Source organism: Pinus tabuliformis, chromosome 1_2 (assembly GCF_031772625.1).
Source record: "Pinus tabuliformis cultivar Carrire ecotype Pingquan chromosome 1_2, CPIR1, whole genome shotgun sequence".
NCBI classification, from domain to species: domain Eukaryota; kingdom Viridiplantae; phylum Streptophyta; class Pinopsida; order Pinales; family Pinaceae; genus Pinus; species Pinus tabuliformis.
In genome coordinates this window covers 721,992,668-722,001,460 of record NC_142298.1, presented here as the reverse complement: position 1 = coordinate 722,001,460, position 8,793 = coordinate 721,992,668, and the positions used below count along the sequence as shown (strand labels likewise).

General features: G+C 35.7%; 1 pseudogene; it reads right to left on the bottom strand.

Annotated features, from left to right (window-relative positions):
* Positions 1 to 7,237: 7,237 nt before the first annotated feature.
* LOC149207788 (uncharacterized) lies at positions 7,238 to 8,155 on the bottom strand (annotated as a pseudogene).
* Between the last annotated feature and the right edge of the window lie 638 nt (positions 8,156 to 8,793).

Here is an 8,793-nt window from a genome sequence, read left to right as displayed (position 1 = left end):
ATGAGAATTTTAACTAGCTCATAATAGTAAATCAAAAGAAAGTTTATTAATGTCCACAAGTGACAAAAATAAGTTAATGGGACTAGATTAGAGAGTTCAAGTCACAATAGAAATGTGGGAATTCCAAAGCATGCAACACATACCCATGGATTGAATGCTTCGACTACCACGGGGAGGTACTATGGCATTTCCACAGAGACTAGAAATGCCTTCCCTTACTGTTGGAGTATGACTACATAGTGTGTGTATATTTATGCATATAATATTCATGTCTTACAGGTCTAGGAAAGGTCAACACTTCAATAGATCTTGCAACAAAATTTCATGCCCTAATATGTGTACATAAAGACAAAGAGCCCATTTGATGTGAAGTGGAATCCCACCACATAACACATAAACCTTTTACTATTGTTCAAATGTGTTCTACTATGTGAATGCAAAATTGCATTTTCAGACAGTATATATCAAACCATTAACACTATAATTTATGACCAGAAACTTAGCATGGTAAGAATTTACAGAGTTGTTGGTTTGGATAGCCTATGTAGGCAGCTCTCCTGTCTCGCTTGACAAAAGTAACATTTCAATAAACCAAAAGCTTAATCTTAGAACTATGTTCAACTGCAAACACAAGACATAAGAAACCATGTTGGAAACGATATATTTCTTTCATATATAATATATGATTTGGGAATGGTGAATAATGAGTATGTAAAAAATAAACAAGAAACCACATGTTATTGGTTCAGCAAAAAGGACTCATAGATATAGACAAAGATGATCATTAGGTTGCAAAAATAGAAGCCTGCGCTATCTTTACAGTCCATAAGATCAACATAAATCAATTAGATTAACTTTGTCAAACATAACAAGAGTGGATACAAAGCAACTGAAGGATCTTCACTCCTTCAACTTTGTCGTTTCCAGGGTCTTTGTAAGCCAGTAGAGTGATGAATTGTTGGCTAGTAACTATGAGCCACTCAAACTTTTCTTTATTGTAGCTAGGCAACAATAAACCTTAAAGAGTCAGGTAAAACTGCAAAATCCCATAATTTGACAAGCTAAACAGACACATCCAAGCTCATTAAGAAGGCTATCTATGTAATCTTACAAACCAACCATACTGATCCTCGCAAATTAGATCTATCCTTGACAATTATAAGGGAAACTTTGCAAATCTAAGAGGAGATTTTCCTTAACATTTGTAGGTTGGACTAAGATTAACTTCCATAACTTCTCAAGAGTGCCATAATACACATAATTGATAAACATATGCAGACCCACAATTTATTTCACATTCCTGTGCACTATGATGTTCTCATAGAAAACCTTGTGGAGGCTATGATAACATGTGAAAATCCACCTCGATTGCCAATCTTTATCCATGAAGTATATGATTTTTTTCTTTCAACACCTTCATGTGACATCAATAAAGAGAGAGAGATGCTTAATGATGCGAAGGCAACCTCAATATCTTGCAATCTACTCTTCCTCAAAGGGTTCAAGACTACAAATGCAAATTCAATTGGCTCTCAAACTTCAAGACTACAAATAAAAGTTTGATTGTTTCTCAAACCCAACGGGGTGTTAAGGTGGAACAAATTAAACATCGTACAAAAATTCAAAGCACCAGCGCAAAGATATACAAACTAGAGCATCGACTTGACTACCGTGAAAGATAAACAAAGAGTAATTGTTCAGAGTCCATCTGAGAAAGTTCCTACCAATTTCATTTAGAAGAGTGGCGATGGTTTCTGTGCCTCATTACATCCTTTCGGAATACGGAGTGTTGTGGGGTTCGAACCCATCAAAACAACGAGTAATTCCTTCCTTAGAATTTATATCAGTACACTTCAAACCATCAACACAAAGATATACCAAACTTGAAGAGTCAGAAAGGTTCTTTCACACAAATGCTGAGCTTTTGGGAATCTCAACAACCTAGTCATTTCTTTCTAAAATATTCACAATATTGCTGGGATGAAAATAAATTAATACTTGGATCTAAAATTGTGTTCTTGCTTTGCTTATTTTCAAGCAAGGAACGTAGTTAAGGGCATCAGTAGTTGTTTGGTTATAAGGCTTGGTTCATTGGAGGGCCACTTTTCATTGATCAATAGAAACATTATTATTGGAAAGGTACAATTATCACAATCTCCTTTTTCCCTTCATTGGGACCTTTTTCTCTATCCCTACAAAATATGTTTGGATGGTGACAAGTGGCTTTGCACCTTACCTTCTAGCTATCTCTTTGAGGTAACATGCCGGTAACTTGCTTCAAGAGAAAATGCTTGGGATACCCAAAATATAGACACCTCCTACTGGATAGGGATACCCAAAAGAACACTCAACTGTAAGAGGCCAACCATATTCATTGGAATGAAAGATGGAACTAATAAAAGGATGATCCAGCTAAGCATTTCTGTATTTTGATGATTTATAATGATGAGTCATGTAATGGTGGGAACTACCCTTTTTCAATACAGTGAAACTCCTTAGAGTGGAAGGAAGGGCTTGAGCACTTAGAGCATCTTGAATTTTTAAGAAATTTTATATCTATCTTTTGGCTTGGTTTGGATTTTCCAGAAGTCAGTTGGTTAGAGAAAAGAACTTTAGATTCTTGTGTCAGTGGTTTACCTAAGCATCTAGTTCTTTTCTCCCCTTCATCATTTAGTGTAGTGTTGAGTTGAATTACACTATGATGTTCTGTATGGATTTCACAGGCAATCTACCTAAGGCTCTGGTCTTTGTGTGGCCACAAAAAGGCCAAAAACATGACAGAGTGTACTATGCACCACATATTCAACAACATTTGTTAACTTGGTAAATATAACATAGCATTCATTATACTTATGCCAACAATATGAAGAATTTTAGGACAAATTCCAATATAGGGGAAAATTACATTCAATATATTATTTACTATAGTTGGGCTACCCTGAGTAGCATATGTTGTGTACCCATCAGAGAACATGCATGAAAAACTATATAAATTAAGGTAGTGGAAAATCAAATGATTATCATAGGAGGGTCGTGATGGACATCATCATCTAAGGCTATTCAATGGAACCATTACAAGATATTGAAGGTCATCCCCAACTTTGAAGGGATACCACTAAGGATCTCTCCACATAGACAACAAAGGCTCATTTACAAATTCTCTGAGTTTTTTTTATCACCAAGTCTGGATGAGGAAATATCACATCGTAAAAATAAACCCCAAGGAACCTAGCCCAAGTCCAGGCTTGCAACTTCTCTAATGAATCCACTTGAGGTAAAACAAATAGACTGAATCTAAGATTTATGGCTGGTCGTCACAGGATGCAACCATTAAGAGGAACAAATGAATATTTGGACACATAGCTGAAGCCAGTCTAGGCTTGTGACCTCTCTAAGGAATCCAACTGAGGCACAAGAAGTAGACTTTGTGATAAGGCGGGCATATCTAAGGGATGAATCCTCACAAAAGAAACCATTCTAGGCTACCTGAGGTGGATGTTAAGGAACAAAAGCATAATCAACTATACAATGTTAGTAAAAGAATTTCAGGGCCCAATTTTTATATGATGGTCCCCTTTGTGGAGGTGCTTGGGGAATTTACCCATCATCAATTTAATTTTGAGACTATCAATGTCTCTTAGAGAAACGACACCTAATTCTAGTCACATAGACTTTGGAACGTGTATAGGCTTGATTGATCAAGTCTAGTGCCATTTCGGTATTATTCGAGATAAGAAGTTTGAGCCAGGAATTAGCAAGAAATTACCAATTAGAACCTTCTCTATAGCTATCCACATGAAGGATACTTGATCACCATAATGCAGTAAGTAGAATCAACACGCTAGACAGGAAAGTAGTGTAGAAGCAATTGGGTTGACTATTATAGCATAGTTACAATTATTGTGAAAATGTGAAGGAATTTTGTATTGCTGGATTTTTTGGATTGGACATATTCACTATTTTATGGTGAGTGACCCCTAATATATTGTGTATTGGTTGAAAAATTCATATTTCTGTGGGAATTTCTATACTCATGCATACATTACCTATTGTTGTATAAATGTGCATTGTTGTTATAAAATTTTTTTTATCATGATTGTTTGAAAAACACCTAGAAAAATGAAAAACCCTAAGGGAGAAATTACCCTGGGACATTACACACCGTTGTTGTACATGAATTCTATCAATATGCCTCAATGGATTTTTGTGCCTATTGAAAGGATGATTGAAAGGACAAACTAACCAGCAAAGTGGACTTGGTCAAAACTGGTCCAACTACCTCCGAGTCAAATTAAACAGTTTCCCAAGAACCTTTGCTTCATCTAGTTGCTAGGGTAGAAATTTGCCCTGCTTCTGCACCCAAGAATCTTGGTCCTGTTGCCCTAATATTCCCTAGAAAAATTGGGCCCTTGTGTCACACGTGTGAGGTCACAACATAAATATAGATCCACATGTGTGAGGTCAGATGAGAGGGAGAGAGAGAGAGAGAGAGAGAGAGAGAGAGAGAGAGAGAGAGAAAGAGACCTTCATATTTTTTCATTATTCTTGCCTACTTATTTTCTTTTGATGCCCAAAAGATATATTTTCTTGTGTAATCCAAATTGTGCCAAGGAAATGAGGTTGAGTGCCCCATAATATAATTTTTCTTGGCCAAATGGGGGCCTCTGTAGAGTCCGACTTGAGTAGGAGGGACAAATCAGCTTCTATGGAGGAAAAAATTCAAATATCATAATTCAAAATTTTTCGCTTGAAAGAGGACATGAAGAACATGCCTTATATTTTCTCTTTTGACAAGGACATGAAAAATATGCCTTATATTTATCATTACATATGCATCAAGGGCTAAAAACATTAATTATGAAGATCGACCATAGCTACAAAATTCAACACAGATATCCGCTTGATATAGCCTCTAGAGAAGCTATTCAAAATCCTTGACTAACGATATATACAAAATTTGTCATACATGAACCATGTCATTGATTCTTCTATTTTGCAAGAGAAACGGTCCACAAACATGCCTCTTTATGGCATAGACAATCTTACTTCATCCAGTTTTAATAACATGGGATATGATGCTAGTGTACAAGGGATCTATTTTACATCAAATATGGAGTGATTTCAAAGCCTTCAAAATACATTGAATCTTACTATAGGAAACACATGAACATTGCTACAAAATTTCATCCTGCATCATGTATTGATTTCTAGACCTAGGCACTTTTTTCTGTATATATATCGAACTATTCAATATCCCATATTGACATATTATATAATGCATGTTCATTCTCAACATATTATTCTCCTATATCCATTTCATTAGGGACATCCATTCTTGCAACAAACTGTAAATTAGCGGGACTAGAATTACATGCTTTGCTTATTGAGGAATACCTAGAAAATTGGATTCCTCAATTGGATAATAATGTAGCTTATTATGTTCTCTTCCCGGTCCATCCTTATACCACCCCTTAATATAGCTCAAAATTAAATGTTCATGGTGTTATGCGCAATCTTCTGTCAGAAATAGGGCTCTAGTTTCAGTTAGATCTCATTATTTCTGAATATAGCAAATATCTCAGAGAGTAACTTATTGGGGGAAGGCTCCATTCCTTGGAATATTCATGAGGTTGGAAAAAAACCTGCCTACTTCCGGTTTGAGGGCTCTGACAAATTTTGAATTATTATGGGAACATCAAACATTTTACCTGTTACTGTGAGGCATATTGAAATAATTGTGGTAGCAATACCCTTTATAATTCCCCTTAATCTTTCCATTTCCTACAATTTTCTCCAATATTAGAATCGTATCCTCCAATCTAGTGGGGAACTTCAAAACCTATATAGTCAAAATCTGTAATGCTATGAACAATGTCAACGTTGGTTGCAATTATCTCTATTCCTAAATTCTCCCCTAGTGATATATATAGGTTATGAACTTCATGACTTCTTATAGTATGCTCAGATAAGAATCATATAAGCACAGGGATCCTCAAATCACCATTTTAGTTCCTCATTGTCAATTTTCTTATGCATTCTTGATATTTATGCAGATTTTCCATTTGATTCTTTTCTTATTTTCCTTTGAAGATCTTTTTCATCATGTACACACAACTCTATACTCATAGTTGGCATGTTCTGAGAAAAAATAACTATTTCTACTATTTTTTATGATACATGAATTTCTCCATGCATATTAGAAATAGGTGTACCAGCTGCCCCAAACTAGCAGTCTATCCCAATAATTAAGTTGGTCATTGGACTTGTAATGGTTCTAGATGTACCTGGGAAAGACATTGTTGCCATGGTTGGGCCAAAATTCATAGCAACTTCTTGTGATCCAAATGTGTTGCCTATGTTTTGACTTTGTCCATTATAAGATGTTGCATTACAATGCACTGCAACAACCTTGATTCAACACAGGGTATGCATGTGATCTTTTACTTTGTCCCTTATTTCCTTAAACTTGTAGCACTTTTGCACTTTCTCATTAAAAAAATAGAAAATACCCCTAACTTTTACTCTTTGTTGACATACTTGTATGCATAAAATAATTTCCCTAAAGCCTTAAGCACATATCTCAATTTTCAAACCTGACTTCCTCAATGTTGCAAACATTTAGTGGCATGCCTACTTGTGGATCATCTGAGCCCCTACCCACTTTGCCTGTTTGTGGCTAATCAAACTATCTACATCCTTCTTGATCATTTAGCTCTCTGACTACTTGTTCCTTGATAAAATTTTCACTTGATTCCTGAGGATGAGTCTTGCTCTAGACTCGAAACGTAGACGACATAAAAATGCAGACTATGGAATATCCGAGCTCACAATCTCAAAAACCACACCAAAGAAATATCCAAACCATTATTGATTCATCTTCTTGAAGTTTCTTGGGTTTTTTCCATTTTAATTTTTTTTCCAAATTTGCACAATTGTGAATTGTTAGACTTTCTCCCTACAAATGGAGCATATCAAACTTTGTCTATTCTGCTAGATTCTAAGAAATTCAATGTTACGGCTGCCTACAGGTCATTGCAGAAATTTTCTTTTTAATATTTAATCCTTCATATTTTTAGAAAATAAGCTATTTTTGGCACATTTCAACATGATTCCACTAGCTATTTCAGCAAAAATAGTCAGTTAAACTGGAAAATAAAACGTTTTTGGTGTCCAACAGAGAATGTAAACATAGCTTAAAACTTAAAAGCTATGTGATTTACCACATCAATTAGGGATCTCAAGGCTTCGACAAAGTTCTATCATTCTGATTGGCCTCCAGCCTTTCGACTCCGAGTTGAAGGAATTTCAAGTACTGGGAGGCCACATCAAGAACAACTACAATATCCATGGAATTTCCTTCAGGAAAAATACTCCTAAATAGATCTATAGCATTTTTCATTTTCTCTTTCCTTGACTTCCTCCATGATATTGGTTGCCCCACTTTAGCGGCACTGTTATTTGAGCTAATGTTTCTTGATTCCTAACTTGCTATGGGTGGAAAGAAAACACCATCTGAACTACTTTTCCCATTCAAAACTACCTTCTATTGGATAGAAAGTAGAATAAAGTCAACCTCCTTTTCTCTGAATTCCATACATTCACATTGTCTATTCCTACTTGGATTATCATTGCTAGTATGTCCATTGTCTTGTGTCTGGCTTAGCTGATCATTTCTTATGGCTTCACTTGGAGTGTGACCAATGCTATCATCCTCTTCCTCATCAAAACATAGTAGAGGTTCAATATCTCTAATATATTCTTGCAATTGACTTTGATAACCTCCTTTGCTTGAGCCATTAGAACTCATTTGTCTTCTACTTTCTTCTTGCCTTGAGCAAGAAACAAATCTGTAACTAGCAGCCTCTACACTCAACCACGTCCTATTTGATATTCTGTGCAAGGCTTGTGATGGAGTCATATGATCCTTGTATGCCAAGAAATCATCCTGGATAGTTGACTTAAATACTGAAGGTAATTCTGAAATGATTTCTCTCTTTGATATTCCATTATAGACATATGTTTTGTCCAAGCCTTTTGCAGAGTTGGGTACTAGGTTTGGAAACTCATGCACAATGGGAGGGTGGACAACGATTCAAAATTTACTTCTAGCCTGATAAAAAATAATGAACCTCTTGGAACATGATTCAGAGGCCATAGCATATGTTACCCCCTAAAAACAGTGCCCCTCTTTGAAAAGCCACTGTAAATGTCAAGCCTACACTCTGAAATGTTTCCCATAGATGATTTCAACTGTTGACTTCCTATCTAGAAAAAATGTGTAGCTTCCCTCTGGGACCTCAATTGATACATGGGATCCACTAAATCAATATCAATGCTTTGTATAATAGTAAGAAATATATTTCTTGGTGATATAGACAACCCAAAGCAACTGAAAAATACACATGATGAAAAACCCATGTCATTTTTCAATTTTTTATTTTTTTCAAGCAAGGCTAAGAAAATTGTCTTGGGAAAGGTACTAGAAGAAGAAAACTCCCATATTTGATCCAACTACTGACATATTTGTCATTGTTGTAGTTGTATAAGAATATTCCATCAAATTCCCATGAAATATCTATAACCACTTGATCATAAGCCTCTTAGTGACCTACCTTGTGATATTTAAACCCAGAGGTGTAACATATCCAAACAAATGGAGGGACAAAACCTTTTCCAATCACTATAAGAGTCTTGTTTATGGATTTTGGAGTTATGACCAAGGAAAATTATAAGATGGGTACTGAATCAGCTAATACCGCCTCCTTCAAGAGACCTAAAGGCACATAGTTAGCA